The sequence below is a fragment of the Pelodiscus sinensis genome, chromosome Z, assembly GCF_052426305.1.
Source record: "Pelodiscus sinensis isolate ZL-2025 chromosome Z, ASM5242630v1, whole genome shotgun sequence".
Lineage (NCBI taxonomy): Eukaryota > Metazoa > Chordata > Testudines > Trionychidae > Pelodiscus > Pelodiscus sinensis.
This window is the reverse complement of record NC_143085.1, coordinates 16,016,944-16,037,554: the sequence shown is the minus strand read 5'-3', so window position 1 is coordinate 16,037,554 and position 20,611 is coordinate 16,016,944. Positions and strand designations below refer to the sequence as shown.

General features: G+C 42.1%; 1 protein-coding gene across 3 annotated transcripts in view; it reads right to left on the bottom strand.

Annotated features, from left to right (window-relative positions):
* Positions 1–20,611, bottom strand: part of COMT (catechol-O-methyltransferase) — a 47,588-nt gene that overhangs the window by 22,366 nt on the left and 4,611 nt on the right. Inside the window, exon 1 of one of the 3 annotated variants that reach the window (XM_075898333.2) lies at positions 15,134–15,292. The exons of 1 other annotated variant lie outside the window; for it this stretch is intronic. The gene's annotated coding sequence lies outside the window, so the exon portion shown is untranslated. Of the gene's footprint in view, positions 1–14,560; positions 14,795–15,133; positions 15,293–20,611 lie in introns of those variants that run through there. One more of the 3 variants, XM_075898332.2, reaches the window with a different exon arrangement.

Genomic DNA, 20,611 nt, shown 5'->3' with positions numbered 1-20,611 from the left:
GCCTTTTTATCTCTCTCTACTTTTTAAGTTAGTTGTGAATCCCCAGTGGTACTTTTTTTGGTTCTCCTATTCTGTGGTGTATTTTTTTTTAAATTTGGAGTATACATTTAAGTTGAGCCTTAAAAAGTTCCCATGTATCTTTCAGGGATTTTACTTTTGGCACTGTACCTTTTAATTTCTGTTTAACTAACCTCCTCATTCTGTCAGGAATAGTAAACTTGATGATAGCAGAGTACATCCGGTGGCTGAGCTATGTGACTTTGTTCTCACCCACAACCACTTCTAATTTGGGGACAATTTAGAAGTTAGGTTGGCAGCACTGCTATGGAAACCCACATGAACCCACATGATCCCACAGCATACCAACATTTTTATGTCTGACCTAGACGGGGCAGCCCTAGACAAGCTGCCAGCAACTGGCACCCTAGGTGAACCATGCAATCAGCACCCCCACCTCCAAACCTCTCAATGATAGTGCACCATCATTTGGCACCCCATTTAACTTGGCGCCCTAGGCGCCTAACCATTATTCTACATGACTCTAGCTTCCATTCAGGACACATCCGACAATCCATTATCTTAGACAGAGACAAGCACCTATAAAATCTTTATTAAGTATTCTTAAAACTTAAATATCCACCTAGGGAAGTGAAGAAATAGATTGACAGAGCCAGACGAGTACCCAGAAGTCATTTCAGGACAGGTCCAAAAAGGAAAATAACAGAACGCCACTGGTTATCACCAAGGCTACGTCTACACTACGAGCACAAAAACCAGCGGAGCGTCCACACCTCAAGCGTGCTTTTGCGCAAGTAAATCCACAGAAGAGAAGGCTTTTGGTGGTACCGTTATTTCTCTCCCCTCAAGGAATAAGTCCTATTAACACACGAATGTGGACACTCTTGCACAAGAAACCCCTATCTGAAAAAGCTCTTCCACAAAAGGCTTCTTGTGCAAAAACCCTGCAGTGTAGATGAAGCCCTATAGTCCTCAACTCACCGTCTCCCCCCACCTCTGCCCCAGAGCATCATTGACAATCTATAACCTATCTTGGAAAATGATCCCTCAGTCTCACAGATTTGGGAGATAGGCCAATCCTTGCCCAATCTCCCAACCTGAAGCAAATACTCACCAGCAGTCAAACACCGCTTCACAGAAACACTTAACCTGCAACAAACACCACTGCCAACTCTGTCCACATATCCATACAAGCGACACTATCCCAGGATCTAACCACATAAACTACATGCATATCCACTAACATGCAATATGCTGTCAAGTGCCAACAATATGCATATTGGCCAAACAGGACTGAGTATATGCCAAACAATGACTGGAACAAATTGGACAGCAGGAATGATAACACACATAAACCTGTAACGGGAAGAATTTCACCTCCCTGGAAATTCAGTAATATATTTAAAAGTAGCCATTCTTCTACAAAAGAATTTCAAAAACCAATTATAAAGGGACTTAGCTGAGCTGGAATTCATTTGCAAATTCAATGTTATCATCTTAGGACTGATTAAGGATCTTAACTAGTGAACACATTTCAAAGGCAATTTCCCCTCTCTGGATAGTCACATTTCCACATCAACTGCTGTGAACGAGTCATTTCTACCCACACTGATTAGCCTCATTTACACAAGTACCCTCTTTCTTTTGTTGTCCACACACACACACACACACACACCCGATGGCTCTGTAAACTCGATTCCAAATCACTGACAAAGTGGGTTTTACCCACAAAAGCTAATGCCCTAATCAATCTTAGTCTTTAAGGATGCATCTATACAGCACATTTATTTCAAAATAACAGATGATATTTTGAAATAGCAATACAAGTGTCTACACAGCAATTCTGTTATTCTGAAATAAAGTCGAAATAACAGACTGCTTATTCAGACGTCTGTAAATCTCATTCCACAAGGAATAATGCTTATTCCAAAATAGCTATTTCAAAATAGCTGTAGTGTGGATGCTCCACTGCTGCTATTTTGAAATAACTCCTCCCCAGGACCATTCAAATTAATTTTTCTCCAGTGCCTCCTGGGACTCTAAATCAAGGAAGCACAATCCACATTAAGGAAACCTGCCTCAGACTAATTTTGAGGCTTCCCTGTAGTGTAGATGTGCTATTTCAAAATGAGCTATTTCAGAGTATTTCTTCTGGAATACCTTATTTTAAAATAAGTGTTCAATGGAGATGTACCCCAAGTTGCCACAAGACTCCTTGTTGATTCTGTAGATAGTTTAACATGGCTATCTCTTTGAGACTGTAGTTCCCCTTTCTGAAATTAAATGTTATAGTGTTGGGCTACTGTGATGGTTTTCCCACCACAGAGATGTTAAATTTAATTATACTATAGTCTCTATTTCCAAGTGATCCAGCTATATACACCTCGGACCATGTCCTGCAATCCACTTAAGACTAAATCAAGAATTGCCTCTTCTCTTGTGGATTCCAGAACTACTGCTCCAAGACACAGACGTGAAGTACTAAACCTGTCAGAGTCTGAACTATTCTCTCCCACTTCAAGATTAAAGTTAAGCACATGCATAGAGTTAGTCCAAGGACACAGGCAGCACAACCTCTGCTTGTGCCCACAAAGGCTTGGACCATCAATCTGGCATCTTTTACAAACACAAAATGCATTTAACTTTTTGTTTGAAAGCATGGATTCTTTTTTCCTTCTCCTGTTATAAAACACAAAATTGAATTCCATCCCTGTGCCGAGCAGAGGAATCTAAGCCAGTGAAATTCAGGGGATGCAACAATAGGGTACATTGTATTTTTCTAATAGGCTGGGTTTTGCAGACGGTTCTGTAATCACCTCATGAAGCTGTGCCTATTGCTTCCAAGGAACTTGGTTTCTTTGCTGAAGGTGCCTGTTTGTACATTATCTAGACATATGTCTCTCAGAATATAGAGCTTTAGGACTTGAACAGATGGGATGAACATCATCCTGCACAGCTCAAGCGATAAATCCCTTCAAAGTCATTCACCTGCACAGACAACTCTCTACAAAAAGGTAGGGATGTTATGGTAGGGAATGATTCATTGACTTTGAATCACCCATTGCCCAAAAGAGCTGCTATGGAATGTTTCTTTAAGTGAAGAATTAATTGAGTGTTTATGGAAGTGCAGAGCTAAGAACAGTGAGTGACTGCACAAGGCTCTGTAAAAGTTCCCATAAGGCACTGCCAGGGAATCTTACTGCTATTGATGCACCCTGTAACGTCTATTACTCCAATTCTGCACCTCTGCTTGAGATGGGCTCACAATCTCATGGGAGAGCTGGAATACCCCAAGTCAGGGTGAGGCTGAATGAACGGCAGAGTCATTTTCCCTTGCAATTTATTTTGGGATTTGCATATCACTCTGTGGAACTCAGAGCTCCTTTCCCTGCCCACCACATTCCACAGTTCTGCACTGGAAGGTACACCATTTTTAACACAAGGCATTTGCCAACCTCTATTATTTAACCTTGTCTACTCCCTCCTCTCAATCCAAGCTCTATTGGATTTGCTTCCCTTCTTGCACCCCCTCGTGCCCTACCCTGGTGCTTCAGGTAATTAATCCCTGCCTTATTCGCCCTTCTCTCAGGGCAGAAATGGCTCATAACTTCAAAGGGCGCTGATTCCTTCCATCAAACTCCTTCTTGTCCATCCTTCCCAGCCAGACCCAACAGGTATTAGAAGTCCTGCATCTTCTGATGTGCCTCTTAAATAGGGCAGCCATAACCATGGGCCCAGAAGAGCAGTTGTCACATTTACTAGACCCTACAATTGGCTCCTCTAAGGCTTGGTCTAAGTTCACAGATGTGAAGGAGTGGGAATAGCCTGAAAAGCCCTTCCAGTCCCCCACCCCATATGCATTCCCACTCGGGGGTGTTTTCCCAAAATGAACCTTTTGGGATTACGTCTACATTTTAGGGGGGTTAGAATCATAGAATCATAGAGTTGGAAGAGATTTCACAAGGTTATCGAGTCCAACCTCCTGCTAAAAGCAGGACCAATCTGAACTAAATCACCCCTGCCAGGGCTTGGTCAAGTTGGGACTTAAACTCTAGGAATGGAGATTGCACCACCTTCCTAATCTATTCCAGTGCTTCACCACTGCCTAATGAAATAGTTTTTCCTAATATTCAACTCAGCCCTCCCCTATTGCAACTTGAAACCATAGCTCTTCATACTGTGATCTGTCACCACTGAGAACAGCCTCTCTCCTTCCTCTTTGGAACCTCCCTTCAGCTCGTAAAAGACTTCAATCAAATCCCCCCCTTGCTCTTCTCATCTATAAACTAAAAAGAAGCCCAAATCCCTTAGCCTCTCATCATAAATCATGTGCTCCAGCCCTCCAATAATTTTGTTGCCCTCCACTGGACTTTCTCCAAAGTGTCCACATCCTTTCTGTAATGGAAGACCCAGAATTGGACACACCACTCCAGAAGTGGCTCATAAGTGTCAAATAAAGGGAAATAATCACTTCCCTAGATCTGCTGGCAATGCTCCTACTAATGCACCTCAATATGCTGTTAGTCTTCTTGGCTACAAGGGCATACTGTTGACTCATATTCAGCTTCTCCTCCATTGTAGGTCTTTTTCTGCTGAACTGTTGCTTAGCCAGTTGGGTTCCTACATTTTCTTTCTTTAGTCTGCTGTTCATAAGTATGGCTTGTGGAAAAATCGACCTTGTTGCTTTAAAACTTTAAATTACTATGCTGATCACATTTTGAGTTCAGAAGACAATTAGGTTGCCATGGAGATGTGCCCAACTCATGCTATAGTTGATGTTTGTTCACTCATCCACTTATCTCAGTTGCACAGTGCATATAATTTATTTGGAATACTTAAAGTCTATTTCCTTGGCTTCAAATAGTTAGCAACGTTAACGCTCACAATTGTAACATTCTAACACGTCTGTTGCAAAGAACTGACTGGAATTGATGCTTTTTAAGGCATGAGGGCATTATTTGGTGAGGACATCATGTTTCTTAGTCTTTTGATGGCAAGAAGCTTGCTCACACATTCCAGAGGCATGCACAGCAATCTGACCCATCCTTCCCTCTACAGAAGTAGTTCTGTTGAGCATTCTGACCAGTTTCTGGTGTTCTTTATAATAAAGAATGTGCACCTTTGGCTGGTCTTTCCAAACCTAATGAAGAAACTTGGCACTTTCCACTGAAGAAGCTTGAATTGGCCTCTGAGATCATGTCAGTTTACAAAGATCCCTTTTGATTTGACCTCCTGGCTCATTTTCATAAGGGGTGTGGCTGTCATTGGTGGACTTGTATTATCAAGTGTTTGTAGAGATTCTAAACATTCTTAAAAGGGTGTACACGTATGGCCCCTCCTCAAGAAACCATTTATTGATGCCGGATAGACTGATAATTACTACTGAAAAGGTTGTCCAGATTCATATAGACACTAGTGACATTCTGGGTCACATCCAGTTGGAATGAGGCCTCTTTTGAATCAGATAATGTATTTTTCGCCATTATGATCACACTACCAGAGATGGTCATTTTGTTTATACTGGATCTTTCAGCACCTTCCAATAAGATTAACCATAGGTTGTTGCTTTCGCAACACATGGATTTCGCCAGTATGATTTGCCCTGTCCTTTGAAGGATCCAGTGACACTTGGAACTTAGTCAGGATGGATAGTAACTAAAGAGTGGATTAAGTTGCATCTTCTAGAAGTACAGCCATTTTCCTGTGTTGCTCAACAGATGTGAGAGACCTTGTGGTGAGATCATTTCTAACTAGTACAAACTGAATCAGCATTTGTATGCTGATGAGATTGCCCAATGCACTCTGGTAAGTCAGTCTCTGAATCTCTGCCCTAGAAGAATGTTTGGACAATATTACAGCTGGATTCATTTGATTTATGTTATTTACATATTTGGGGGGGAGGAAGGAAAGGCTGCTGCTTCCTCTTTTCTGCCTTCATAAAGGACTTTTTTGGAGGTTAATGAGCCAAGGTTAGAACCCTTGTATGCCTTTCATACCACATTCAGCACAGGCTTTCAATGGGAAAGGTCATGGTAGTAAGTGGTTTTCAGCTGTCCACTTTTCTTATGTCATTATCCTTAATTGTTTCATGACAAGCTTCCCAATTAACGAGTGCTGTCTATTCAAGTAGGTCTTCCTATAGTCCTCCATCATTGTCTGAAGCTTGGGGATTACAGTCACTCAATGATGAAATTACATTCATTGTTTAGAAAATGGTGAATTCATTTTACAATATCTCTGCTGGTTTTTATATAGACCTCATCTACATGTATTTTATAATTATATAGACCTCATCTGCATGTATGCAAATGTATCCTTTGTGGGCTTCCTTTGTATTTGCATTTGGACATTAGCTTCCATTTACACATTCTGCCACTGTTACTTAGATTGGCAGGTGATCATCATTTCACATCATGGGCCCACCAACTACAAAAATTTTCTCACTCCTCCTGCTTCTAAGAGATACTGAGAACTTTTCTTTTCAAAAGGCAAGGCTTTTTTGTTTTGGCTAGGTTTTTTTTTACTTCTGTTGGTCCCATTATTAGAACATGTAGAGCATAAAGATGTGGAGAAATTGGAGAAGGTCCAGAGAAGAGCAATAAAAATGATTAAAGATCTAGAAAACATGACCTATGAGGGACGACTGAAAGAATTGGGCTTGTTTAGATTAGAAAAGAGAAGACCGAGAGGGAACATGATAGCGGTATACAAGTATCTAAAAGGATTTCACAAGAAGGAGGGAGAAAAATTGTTCTCCTTGACCTCTGATGATGGGACAAGAAGCAATATGCTTAAACTGCAGCAAGGGAGATTTAGGTTGGACATTAAGAAAAACTTCCTGTCAGGGTGGTGAAATACTGAAATAAATTGCCTAGGGAGGTTGTAGAATCTCCATTACTGGAGATATTTAAGAACAGGTTAGATAGACATCTATCAGGGATGGTCTAGATCAGTGGTCCCCAAACTTTAGAGGCTCCCGGGCGCCCGGGAGGTGGGGGCCACTCACGCGCCGGGCGCCCAGGGGCGGGGCCGTGCGTCCGGGGGCGTGCCAGGGGACTGGGATGTCCTTGCACCCGGTGCCGGCGTGTGCCCTATGGCCGGGGCTGGGGCCGCCCGAGCACCTTGTGCCGTGGGCCCGGGGCCGACGCTGCCACCCGAGCCACACGCCTGGGGCTGGCACCGGCGCCGCTCCACCACCGCGCGCCCGAGCGCCCGCATGTGCCCCGGACTGGGGCTGCCCGAGCGCCGCGCACCCAGCACTGGTGCATGTCGCGCGCCTGGGGCCGGCGCCTCCCGTGTGCCAGGGGTGGGGCCAGCCCAGGTTGTCGGCGGGCGCACACGAATGCCCCGGCGGGCACCATGACGCCTGCGGGCGCCGCGTTAGGGACCACTGGTCTAGATGGTGCTTGGTCCTGCCGTGAGGGCAGGAGACTAGACTTGATAATCTCTTGAGGTCCAGTTCTAATATTCTGTGATTCTATTATTCTAAAATCAATTTGAAACCTCACATGTTAAAACATGTGTAGTTTGATTAGGATGTAAAATACTGTTTAATTGGTTAACTGATTATACATAACATTTAACCGATTAACTGATTAAAGGAGGGTGGACAGAAGGGGCTGTAGCTGGAACACACAGAGACTACTCCAGCCATGTTGGAGCACCCCTGCCTACATGAGCCCTGCAGTGCTGGAACATCCCCTTGCCAGTGGCAGTTAGGGAGCTGCTCCAACCTCCAGCGGTTACCATTCACATCTCTAGTTCTGACTTTGTCAGGCTAAGGAAAACTCCCCAAACACCACATAACCCAACCTCAGTCCCCCACCAAAGACTGAAAGAACAGACAGGCTTTTCCATTCATCCTGAAGATTTGCCCTGAAGTTGGTTCTTCTGGTATCTCTTTTGAACCAACTGGGAAAGCAAATTCCCAAGTTGAGGGCTATGAGTAATAATTTATTTCAGTGCAGATTTCACCCATGACTCTGGATTTGAAGCTAAAATTATTACTGTCTTATCTTGTGTTACTATTATAGTGCTAGAGTAGAGTAGTTATGCTTTTGACACTGGTTTCTGTTTGTTTCAGCTAACAGAGATTTAGTAGCGAAACCTAATATAATTCAAATGGCCTATAATTTTGGGACAATGTAAAAGGCTGGTCCCACAAACTTTTATCTGCTGAGAAAATATTTATCTTCATTTGCTTCACATGACTAAGAGATATGAAGAATTACAAAATTTTAGTTTGACACCTACACACACAAATTCCTTATCTGAGGATTATAAGTGGCTAAAGACTAAAACTCCTTTCCTCCAAGATTCCTAGAGTTAAAACTTGGGGGATTGCTGGCCAGAATCTATATAAAACGTAAGCCTCTTAGCCTTTTCCCATCTATTACATTTGCTATTTGCTGCTTTGGGATGCTTTTGCTTTGTTTTAGAGGGTTTTTAAATTTCAATTGGGTATTTTTATTCTCGTACAGCACCCAAGCATGTTGGCAATCTCACAATATAAAGTTCCACATTCTAGAGCAGATGAGTATTTAAAAAAAAAACCCACAAATCAGTACTGTCTAGCTTGGTACTTTCTGTAAAGACCTCAATTTCTTCCCATATCTCTTCTAATTTAAATAAACTCACTCCATTTTGCTGGATACATAAGAGAAAAATATCTTTGCAATATCAATTCAGCAATAAAAGGAAACTATTGTCAAGAGTCAAAACCATTAATGTTGTGTATTCCCTGGAACTGAAATGGTACAGTCCCAAACCAAAATAATAGTCAGTTTGTTTTTTTCATTAGCTATGATGTGCAAAATTAAAAATGCAATTCAACCAACTTAAAACCAGCATTGCATAAGGGGACAGATCCTTACTCCTGAGTTAATTATGACATTACTAGAAAATGCAACTATAACAGCAGCTTTAACGTGGATTCATAGAACACATATAACGTACAGAGATACTGAAATAAATTGAGGTCCATCTCCAGGGGCGGCCTGTGAGCATAGGCCGACTCTGCCATCGCCTAGGGCGCCGCCTTCAACGGGGCACTTGGGGCGTTCAATGATGACATCACGTGCAGGCAGAGGCGCCGATTACGTGTTCTGCCTGGGGCACCAGCTGCCACAGCCCGCCTCAGGCTGCCCCTGTCCTCTCACATACGGATATTAGAATAGAGCTACTGTTATCTATCTATTTATATTAGAAACAAAATGTCTGTCTGTATAAGAACTCCTTGTAAATGGTATCGGCTAGGACCACCAAATTAGGTAGGCAGTTTCCTCTTCCCTAACTTAAAGCAGTCAGAGTTTGGTTGTGCTGGGAACACAGGAAGTGGCAGGAATGGGACTGTTTTCCACAAAATGGAAAGGGAGGGGCAGAGAGAGGAGGGATGCAATACTGAGAGTGGTCACTGGGGACAAGGAGCAGGGACAGGATACTGCAGAGTGAACACTGGGTACAGTCACACCAGCATGAGACTGATTGCCTGGGGACAGGGCTCTGCATGTAGCCTGCCAGGATATCTTCTACTAGGGATGTTAAATTTCGATTAATTAACTAATCGAATAGTCAATGGGATTTCCATCGACTATTTGATTAGTCGATAAGGACTAATGTGGCATTTTGCCTTTGAAATGTACAAGAACCTCTTGTGTATTTCAAAAATTGAAACGCTGCATGGAGCCCAGAGCCATGGAGCTGGAGCTGAGGGGAACCAGCTTTTAAGCCGGCTCCCCCCAGCTCTCCCTCCTCTTCCCCACATCTTGCTGTCTCTTTCTGATAGAGGCAGCAAGCAGGAGGAGGGAAGTGACTGGTCGACTAGTGTGTCAACTATCTGATAAGCTTTCGCTTATCGGATAATCATCTAGTCAATTAGTTGCTTACATCCCTATCTTCTATGGGCAAGAGATAAGGTTCCCCTCCCTCTCCGCTGCAGTTACAGAGTCTGGGTATTCCCCATCCACCACAATAGGGCCTGAACACTCCCCTGCCACAGGCGCATGGAGACTCTCTCCCACTCCCCCCAGCGAGGGTCCTACTGGGCCTAGCAATTTCCTCTTCACTTCCTCTCCCCCCGCCAACTCACCCCGAGCATGGGGTTTCTCTTCCTCCACCACCTCCTCATAGAGTCTTGGGATTCCCTTCACTCTCCACCCCTTGCTCCTCTCAGTGCCTATGGATGCTCTTCTTTCTTCCTGTCTTCCCAACCCCAATGCTGCTCCTCTCAGGCCCTTGGGAATTTCCTCAACCCCCTGACACATTACTTTACCTGCATAGTAGAGATTCCCAATTCCTTCTCCCTCATTCCTGGTGCTTCACCCGGGGCCTGCGGATTCCGTCCCCTTCACTCCCACATTCACCTGGCTTAGGCATGCCCTTACATTCCCAAACAGCACCAGGTAAATCTGCTAGTTATTAAATACTTGTATTACACTATGGTTCAACAGCCGCAGTTGATATTAGAGCCTCTGTGTTAGAATCATATTTGGAAGATATGGTAGCTGATTAACAAACTTAAAATCTAAACCAAGACGACAAACAATAACTGACAGCATGTATTATGTTAGCAAGGAAATTAAACAAATAGCCCCCCCTCCCCTCACACACACACAATGGTAGGATAACAGTCTAAAACTGTGGTGTCTAACAAGTTCTGAAGCAATAGCCGCTTTCCACAGCATACTCTTTAACCGCATTTAGTCAGTGCTGGCGTGGATACTAAATCATTTATTATACTTTCTGTAGCCTCAGTTTTCCTTAAGCACCTGATTCTACTTGCTTTGAAAAATATGATGCAATCACATCATGCTTCATAATAACCATATCATGGAAACGTGGAGGGAGATCTGGTGGTAATCATCTATTTTCTGTTTCATCCCCACAAAGAATTTCCATGTGCAGCAAACTGAAATTTGATTATAAGAAAAGTAAACAATTTGTTTTACAAATATTTTTTGAGGGCTCATAGAAGTATGTGCCTTAAAGGCTTTGGTATAAGAAACTCAGCATTTAATTACGCTTAAAATGAAATATTAAAAATTAAATGATTAAATTAGATTAAAACAGGATGATTTGCATCTTAGGAAGGTTGAATTCAGTTGTGATAACACTTTAAATAATTAAGCTTTCATCTCCTCATGCTGCAGAAATGATTTGATAATGAAAAAATACTTGGAAATAAATGGCTGTTCTCCATGAATGTTTATTTAAAAAAAAATCTGAATCCCAGTAAATCCAATTATGGACTATATCATTATCAGTCTGTCCAAGATAAAACTACACAGCTTTGCTTTGTAGTCCCATCTGGAAATAATCACAAAACTCCCTGAGTTGCAAAGACATCACTGCCCTTAGGCTGCAGTTTTCCATGAGAGATGGCCTCATGGTCTTGAGTCTGGAGGACCTTTGGTTTACTTTCATTTTAGCACCAGATTAAGTCATTTAACTGCTGAGGGCCTCTATTATTCTATGAGTAAAATGCCACTTTTCTAACTCCTGGGGTATTATGAAGCTAAATTAATTCAAGTTCAGAAGGTACGTTGATACGTTTTAGATAGATGGCAACTGATAAAGACAGTGTTTTTATCTGTATTTACTAAAAAGATCTAATTTGGGACACCTCGATAGCAAACATCAAGGTGACACATTAATATTCTTGATGTTTTTAATAACTCAGGGCTTCAAATGCTTTGTTGTTCTGAGTTCATTATGAGTCTCTGAGTAGCCAGTTGGTACTGTAGTGCTACAGTACAGACGGTTTATAATCCAATCTAGATTTTATTAGTTCCCATAACCTGGTGTGAATGGAGAATGTTCAGTAAATTTATACCATTCATTCAACCTTCCTTCACAAAAGAATCTCTCCACTGGCCTGACAGTATTGATGCACAGACTACAACAGAAGAGTGCCCAGGGATAATGGGGCCTGAACGTATCGCAGAAAGACTGCTGCTAATAGCCAGCATCCATCAGAGGAGAATGTAATAATACTAAGCAATTACATAGTGTTTTCCTTCAAAAGGTCCTGCACATTAACTGATTAATCCTCCTCTCACCTCTGTGAGGTAGGTAAGTAGTACTATTCCACTCTTACAGGTGGTAAAACTGACACTCTAGAGGTTACTTGAGTTAGAAATTTTTAAAAGATCATGCCCAAGTTGTATATTAAAACACCAGATACACAAGTGAAAGCCAAGGATATGCACGTTTGCAAGCCTGGCTCATATAGCCAGCATTTTATATTTGCATTTTGTTCATTTGCACATGCTTTTGCATGTACTTATAAAATCTGGGTCAGAGGGAATCTGGGTCAAAATCAAAATTATAATTCAAATTCCTAACTCCCTGTCCTATATTAAGATGACTAAAACCATCTCTCTTTCTATGGCATTTTTATTTCTATGGTGCTTATTTTCAATCTTTTCCATGGAGCAAGACCAGAAAAAAAATTGGGCTAAGATGTCCAGGTAAGTCTTTGCCATAGATATGGTAATGCCGCAGCAATCATAAATTGGGGTTTGTTTCTTTAAAAAAAAATTAAACAAACTAAAAACAACCCTCTCTCTGATATTTAAAAATAAGAAGAATATTTTTTACTCTCTTGTTTTCTGACAGCTGTAACAATAAAACAAAGTCAAACAAGGTGTTTTTTAATTCATTTACTGTCAAAAACCCAGAATACTGGTTAAACATGAAGAAATCAGATAGCCAACAAGAAAGCATAATCTGGATTTTGTCTGCTTTTGCTGAGTTCAAAGTAATTAATTTTTTCATCAACATCTTGTTATCAAACTAGAGGCACTTTTCACCTTTTTTCATTGAGTATTTTCTCACTTAAAATCTAAATCTCTGGCTCCTCATGCTCTGGTAGTGCTATAATTCAGCTTCATTATCATGATTACATAAATGTAAATCTTTAATAAATGCAAAATTCTGATGATTCAGGGGTTTTAAACATCTGTTTTTGTCTTTTATTCTGCCTTTTTTCTAGTTGAAGTGAAACAAAGATAGGTTTCTTCTCATTTTTCTGGATGACAAGAAGAGGGCAAAGAGAATAATACATGCCTTTTATGTACTAGAATGCCCATTAATTAGGCTTCAGAGAATGTTTATCTCCATTGCACTGGACAGATTTCAATTAAGATAATTATATTCTGTCCTCCTAAAACTCACTCTGCAGTTCCTATTGACTTTACGATATTCTTCTGAACTCACGCCCCTAAAAGAGCTATGTAGCGGTCATGGATTCTCATTTCTGTGGTTGACCATTTTCTCCCATCCAGCAATCCAATCCCAGTAAGTGTAAGGGTCCACGCACCAAGATCACTCTGCAGGATTAGGGCTAGATTATGTTCTTTAAAAAAAATACTTTTATGTGTAAGAAATATATATTATGTCCCAAATACTAATCGCTTTATTGGGATATCATTTCTCTAATTATTTTAATTATTTCTAAAGTGTCCTCATTTCTGTTTCATAGTGGTTTGCAATTTTGTGTTACTGTTTTGAGCTATAAACAGGCATGGCTGTACGCTGCAGGTCAAACATATGATCTGCTAGGCTGCTGAATGTACCATGTGAACCCTAACATGGACATTGATGGAATGCTGACAGACAACAGCAGCTGGGTGTCGGACTAACAATGAAAAGGAAAAACCAGATCTCTAGCAATAGGTTGCTGAAATAAGATGAAACAGGAAACACTGAATAAACCTGAGTGCCCGAAAACACACTGTTAATGCTCAATATGACTAGCACTGTCTGGAGCTGCAGACAAAAGCCATCAACCAGATGTTTGTGGCAGCATACTATAAATACTGCAGCATTTTACCAGTATATGAAAACCAGAAATTAAAGTTAAGCAATCTATTACCATAGTCCCTGGCTGACCAATGCAAAAAGCAAACCTAAAATACAGAAATGTTGACATAAATTTGATACTAAAAACTTTTATAGCTTTAATATTTGGAGGGGTTGTTACCAACCCAGTTAAGGAAAATAGGTTTTGTGGGTTTTTTTTAAATATCCCATTAAGGGAAGGTAAACACCAAGGGCAACAAGAAGCTGGCCTGTGAGTAGTGGCAGTTCCTTTTCAGAGGGAAGAATGGCATTTTGTGGTAGAGCTCCCTAATCAGAATGCAAATCAGGCTAAAATATAGCTACAGAAACCCATTTATCAAAGCCACTAGTTATCGCAAATAACACTGAACATAAGTTTGTCTTATGTTCAGCTTTTTCTTGAAAAGTAATTCTAATAAGTACTATATGTCAGAATAGTTATCCATCATTTACATTTTCAGCCTAATCAAGATTAGCTTATTTCGCTCCTCCACCTGTGGTGGTTAATACTACAGTATGAAAGCATTGCATACAATATGTCTACTCTTCTCTGAAGACTTGTTGCTGCCCACAAATTAGCTTCAGTAAAGTGTTTCACAGTCTAAAACATGGCAAAAGCTTCTTCCTCCTACCCAGCGCCATCTGAAAAGCAGCATTCTGTAAGAGAGCATCTCCTAAGAAATAGGAAAATATAAGCATGTACCTTCACGGAGAAAACAAACTGTTCCTTCTGATCTTTTCCTGTGCTGTGATGATATGGATTTTACAGGGTACGAACCCATGAGCCTGCAGCACTCTCAGGCACATGTGATCCTATCACTGGCACAGCTTATACATTCTGGTATACAGAGATTCTAAAAGGAGCCGTGTCATTATCCCCCACTCTTCCTTGCACAGAATTCAGCAGCCATTTCTGAAAGGTTCACAGCACCATAGTACCCTCAGAGTACACATTACTGTATATGTTGGCTCTACCTTCTACTGACACTGTTCTTGTTACTTAGTTACAGCACAGAAAATGCTGACACCCAGATGAGCCAAATTCTCTCTCAGTGTAGTCCACTGTGCTCAGTGGAGTTACACCATGGGTTTATTTTTTTCCCCAGTTCAGACTTATTACACTATCAGCAACGTACAAAGAGGAGATACAAGCCCCATGCATATTAATAAACTGTAGCAATGCATAATACATTGTGTTATTCCCATGAAGTAGAAAAGGAGGGAGAAGTGATCAATGCATTACAGAAAATCAAATATAACAACATTAATAGCTTACATTTAGAAATAATTCTGAAAGATACAAATCAGAAGAGGCACGTCCTCATAAACTTCCTCTTTCAGGCTGACTACGAGACAAAGGTCACTCTCTAAAATAAATCCAAAGCATGTGTATGCCTTTAACAGCAGGAATACTAGGATTACTGAAAATAGTTGGAACTGCAACTCAGACAGTGGGAGAAAAAAAACAAAAGCCATGTCAGCAATAAATACAGCTATAAATAGACTTGACCATTGGTCATTTTCTTCCCATTTATACTCTCTGGGAAGCTTAGTAAAAGTAGACGTGAGCAAATTTCTATAATGTCTTTACGCTTTAAAGGGCCACAGAAGAATGATCTTTCCCAACAGCAGAGGGTGTGGAGGGACAAAGAAAGGTGAGTGAAGGTCTATAAGAGAGGCTAAGGCTATTACTCAGTCTGAGAAGAAGAAGAAGAAGAAAAAAAAGCAAATGGATGAAATGAATAAAGGCACTGTAGGAGATCAGGGTAATGTGTGAGGACTAGCATGGTTTTATACCTCTTTAAGCAAAATATAAATGAATACTTCGACATAGAATCAAAGAATACTAGAACTGGAAGGGACCTTGAGAGGTCATTGAGTCCAGTCCTCTCCCTCACAACAGGACCAAGCACCATCTAGATCATCCCTGATAGATGTCTACCTGATCTGCTCTTAAATATCTCCAGAGATGGAGATTCCCCAACCTCTCTAGGTAATTTATTCCAGTGTTTGACCACCCTGACAGTTAGGAAGTTCTTCCTAATGTCCAATCTAAACCTTCATTGCCGCAATTTCAGCCATTGCTCTTTGTCATATCGTCAGAGGCCAAGGAGAACAATTTTTCCTCCATCCTCCTTGTAACACCCTTTTAGATACTTAAAAACTGCTATCATGTCCCCTCTCAGTCTTCTCTTTTCCTAACTAAATAAGCCCAGTTCTTTCAGTCTTCCTTCTTAGGTCAAGTGTTCTAGACCTTTAACCATTTTTGTTGTTCTTTTCTGGTCCTTCTTCAATTTTTCCATATCTTTCTTGAAATATGGTGCCCAGAACTTGACACAATATTCCAAGTGAGGCCTAATCAGTGCAGAGTAGAGTGGAAGAATGACTTCTCATGCATTGCTTACAACACTCCTGTTAATGAGTTCCAGAATAGTTTTTTTGCAGAAAAAGCTTGCTTACAACACTCCTGTTCATGATGTCCCAGAATCGTTTTCTTTTTTTGCAGCAGTGTCACATTGCTGACATATATTTAGCTTGTGGTCTATTATGACCCCTAAATCCTTTTCAGCAGTACTCCTTCCTAGACAATCACTTCCTATTCTGAATGTGTGAAACTGATTGTTCCTTTCTAAAGAGAGTACAGGCAGTCCCTGGGTTACATACAAGATAGGGACTGTAGGTTTGTTCTTAAGTTGAATCTGTATGTAAGTCGGAACTGGCGTCCAGATTCAGCCGCTGCTGAAACTGACCGCCAGTTCTGACTTACATACAGAATCAACTTAAGAACCCCAGGCGTCCCCAAGTCAGCTGCTGCTGAAACTGATCAGCAGCTGATTCCAGAAAGCCCGGGGCAGAGCAACTCTGCCTCCGGCTTCCTGTAGTCAGCGCTGGTCAGTTTCAGCAGCAGCTGACTTGGGGACACCTGGGGCAGAGCAGCTGGGGTGCTGCTGGGTTACTCCAGTAACGCCACTCCTCGGTGCTACTGGACCAACCCAGCAGCACTCCATCTGCTCTGCCCCAGGCGTCCTGATTCAGCCGCTGCTGAAACTGATCAGCAGCGGCTGAATCAGGACCAGAGCAGCTGGAGTGCTGCTGGGTTGGACCAGTAGCGCCCAGAGCGGCGCTGCGGGACCAACCGGCAGCACCCCAGCTGCTCTGCCACAGGCATCTGGAGAAAAGCCTAGTCTGCTGGGGGAGGAGGGGCGTACTAGCTGCGCCCCCACCCACCCCAACAGACCAGGAAGACACGGGCGGCGGACCGAGACGCACTGCGGTCCCGCCGCCTGGGTCCTCCGCGGCTTTGCTCCCAGTCTCCCTGGTCTGCTGGAGACCAGCAGACCAAGGAGACGGGGAGCAAATCCTCTGAGGACGCCGGCAGCGGGACAGCCGCAGGGCGTCTGGGCTGTCCCGCTGCCGGCTTCCCCCGTGGCTTTGCAAAGCCTCAGGAAAGCCGGCAGCGGAGCAGCCCAGGCGCGCCTGGGGTGCCCCGCTGCCCGAGCCCCCCCGCCGCTTTGCAAAGCCTCGGGGAAGCCGGCAGCGGAGCAGCCCAGGCGCACCTGGGGTGCCCCGCTGCCCGAGCCCCCCCCCCCCCCGCGGCTTTGCAAAGACCCGAGCCCCCCGAGACCAGCAGACCCGAGCCCCTCCGCAGCTTTGCTCTGCGTCTTCCTGGTCTGCAGACCAGGGAGATGCAGAGAAAGCCCCAGAGTACACGGGCGGCAGGACCGCGAGGTCCCGCAGTCCGTGTACTCTGGGGCAGCCCTGTTCGTAACTGCGGATCCGACATAAGTCGGATCCGCGTAAGTCGGGGACTGCCTGTACTTTGCATTTGTCCTATTTACCTCAGACCATTTCTCCAGCTTGTCCAGATCATTTTGAATTATGATCTTATCCTCCAACCCCTTCCAATGCCTCCAGTTTATCATCAAAAAACTTAATAATCATACTCTCTATGCCATCATCTAAATCCTTGATGAAGATATTGAACAGAAATGGTCACAAATCAACAGACCCCTGAGAAACACCACTTTTTATGCCCTTCCAACATGACTGTGAACTATTAATAACCATACTCTCTGAGAATGATTATTCAGCCAGTTATGTACCCATCTTAAAGTAGCCCCATCTAGATGGCATTTCCCTAATTTATTGATAAGGTCATACGAGACCATGTCAAATGCTTTACCAAAGGCTAGGTATACCATGTCCACTGCTACTCCCTTATCCACAAGGCTTGTTATCATATCAGAGAAAGCTATCAGATTGGTTTGACATGATTTGTTCTTTACAAGTCCATGCTATTCCCTATCAACTCAGTTATCTTCCAGATGGTGCAGATTAATTCCTTAATTACTTGTTCCATTATCTTCCCTGGCACAGAAGTTAAACTGACTGGTCTGTAGACTTTCGGGTTGTTCTTATTTTCCCTTTTTATAGATGGGCAATATATTTGCCCTTTTCCAGTCTTCTGGAATCTCTCTCAACTTTCATGATTTTTTCAAAGATGATAGCTAAAGGCTCAGGTACTACCTCTATCACCTGGTTGAGTATTTTAGGATGCATTTCATCAGGCCCTGGTGACTTGAAGACATCTAACTTTTCTAACTAATTTTTAACTTGTTCTTTTTTTATTTTAACTTCTAAACCTGCCCCATTTACACTATCATAGAGCATAATAAACTACAATGTTATTTTGGTACATAATTACTTTAAAAAGCCCCCTCCATGTGTCAGGCATCTGCTTAATGAATCTTGTCCTATATTCCAGACACCAAAGAAAACAATGAACTCATTTCACCTACAAACATTTCCCATTAGCATGGCAAAAAAACAAAAGAAAACCCTTGTTTACAAAATTAAAACGATTCCACAATTAAAGGTTTCTTTACTTTGATCCCATTGCTAAATCTACTGAGATGACTCATATAAAAGTGACACAAGCCATTTTGGCTGGTTTTCCATAGCTTTTCTCTATACAATCTCTTCTAAAGGCAATAGGATTAGTGTCTGCAGGAAAATCAACGGTGCCAATTGTAGTAAATCTTAATGAGGAAATTCTTCCCTTTATTTATTGTGAGAAGAGTTTCTAACTGTTCGGACTGCAGGTCTCAGTCACATAAGACCACATACCACACACAGATCTTGGACCACACACTGCACACATTAATAAACTTAAAAAACACTTACAGCCCTTTCTATTGGCCTCATTTAGCATGAACACATTAATTGACAGGTTTTTTCCTTTTTTTGACCTTCCCCATCCCCTCTTTTTTTGCTTTATATTTCAAACTCTGGGCCCCTTACTCTAAATGTGTCATCTGAAGTAGGTTGTGCCCACAAAAGCTCATGATGCTTTTCATATATTTTTGTTAGTCTCTAAGGTGCTACAAGACCATTGCTGTTTTTTTTAAGATTTTTTAGCTACAGACTAACATGGCTCCCCTGCTGAGACTTGTAAGCATTAAATTAGTCTGTGATATCATATGTAATAGGACAACTTGTAACCCTTTCTGTACTTCCCATATGCCACTGTAGGTATAAAAGCATAGAATCTGTAATGCTGGATCAGAGCAGAGATCAACTAGTTTATCAGTCTAGCTTTAACAGTGATCAGTAATTATCTGCTCTTGAGGTGTTGGCTTATGGCCTGAGGGTTAACATTTATTATACACAATCTGTATGGTGTGTTGAGGGATGTTATTGTCCACATGAATGTCTAATCCTTACATTATTAAAATTTGTAGTAAGTTCAAAAACATTTCTTTAGCTTTCAGAAATTTTTACAATGACTCCACAGTCCTTGTGTCATTATATCACTTGGGATTGTATCAATGAAAACATACTGATTAAAAATTGCATCTCTAAATATGGAGGCACATATCAAAAAAAGATGACTTTCACTGATACAGCTTAGTGCACTTTTCTGTAATCAGATATGCCAGTATAAGCAAATTTATATTGCTACTACTCTGGCCAACCAAGGAGTAGCATATAGCTTTAAATACACCATAGTTGGATATACAACTTCTTTATGCAGAGTGCAGACTAAGGATTTTAAATATCGATTAATTTACTAGTTGAGTAGTCAATGGAATTTCTACTCGACTAGTCAATAGACACTTCTGCATTCCTCCTTTGAAATGTACAAGAGCCGCAGTGGGCAGCCCAGGGCTGGCGGGAAGTCCCACTGACTCTGCGCTCCATGTGGGTGCTTCTGCTTTGAAATACACACATTTCAAATCAGAAGAACACATGCGGAGCAGGGACTCTTGTGCATTTCAAAGTGGAAGTGCCCGCATGGAGCCTCAAAGTGCCCCACTGACCCCAGGCTCCATGCGATATCTCAGCAGCATTTCAAAGGGGCAGTGCCACATGGAGCCCGGGATCAGTTGTGCAGTGCTGCCCATTAGAAATGCCACCGCAGCATTTCAAAACAGCAGTGCTGCATGGAGCCCGTACCTGAGCTTTGGGCGGTACTGCGGCTTTAAAGTACAGTAGGCCCTCCAACTTGCGACATGACTGGTTCCTGAGGAAGCATCGCAGCTCTTACCTTACTGTTCAAATCACTACCACAATCCCAATCATTTCACTTACATCACATTCTTTGGTAGGGTTGCCACATGTCCTGTTTTGGCCTCTGTCTGGTAAAAAAAATACCCAGAAAATACCAGACATGACTTTTTTTTTTTGCTCAACAACTTTGGTCCCCTGTTGTTGGGGTTTTTTTGGGGGGAGGGGTAGGATTGCCAGGTGTCTG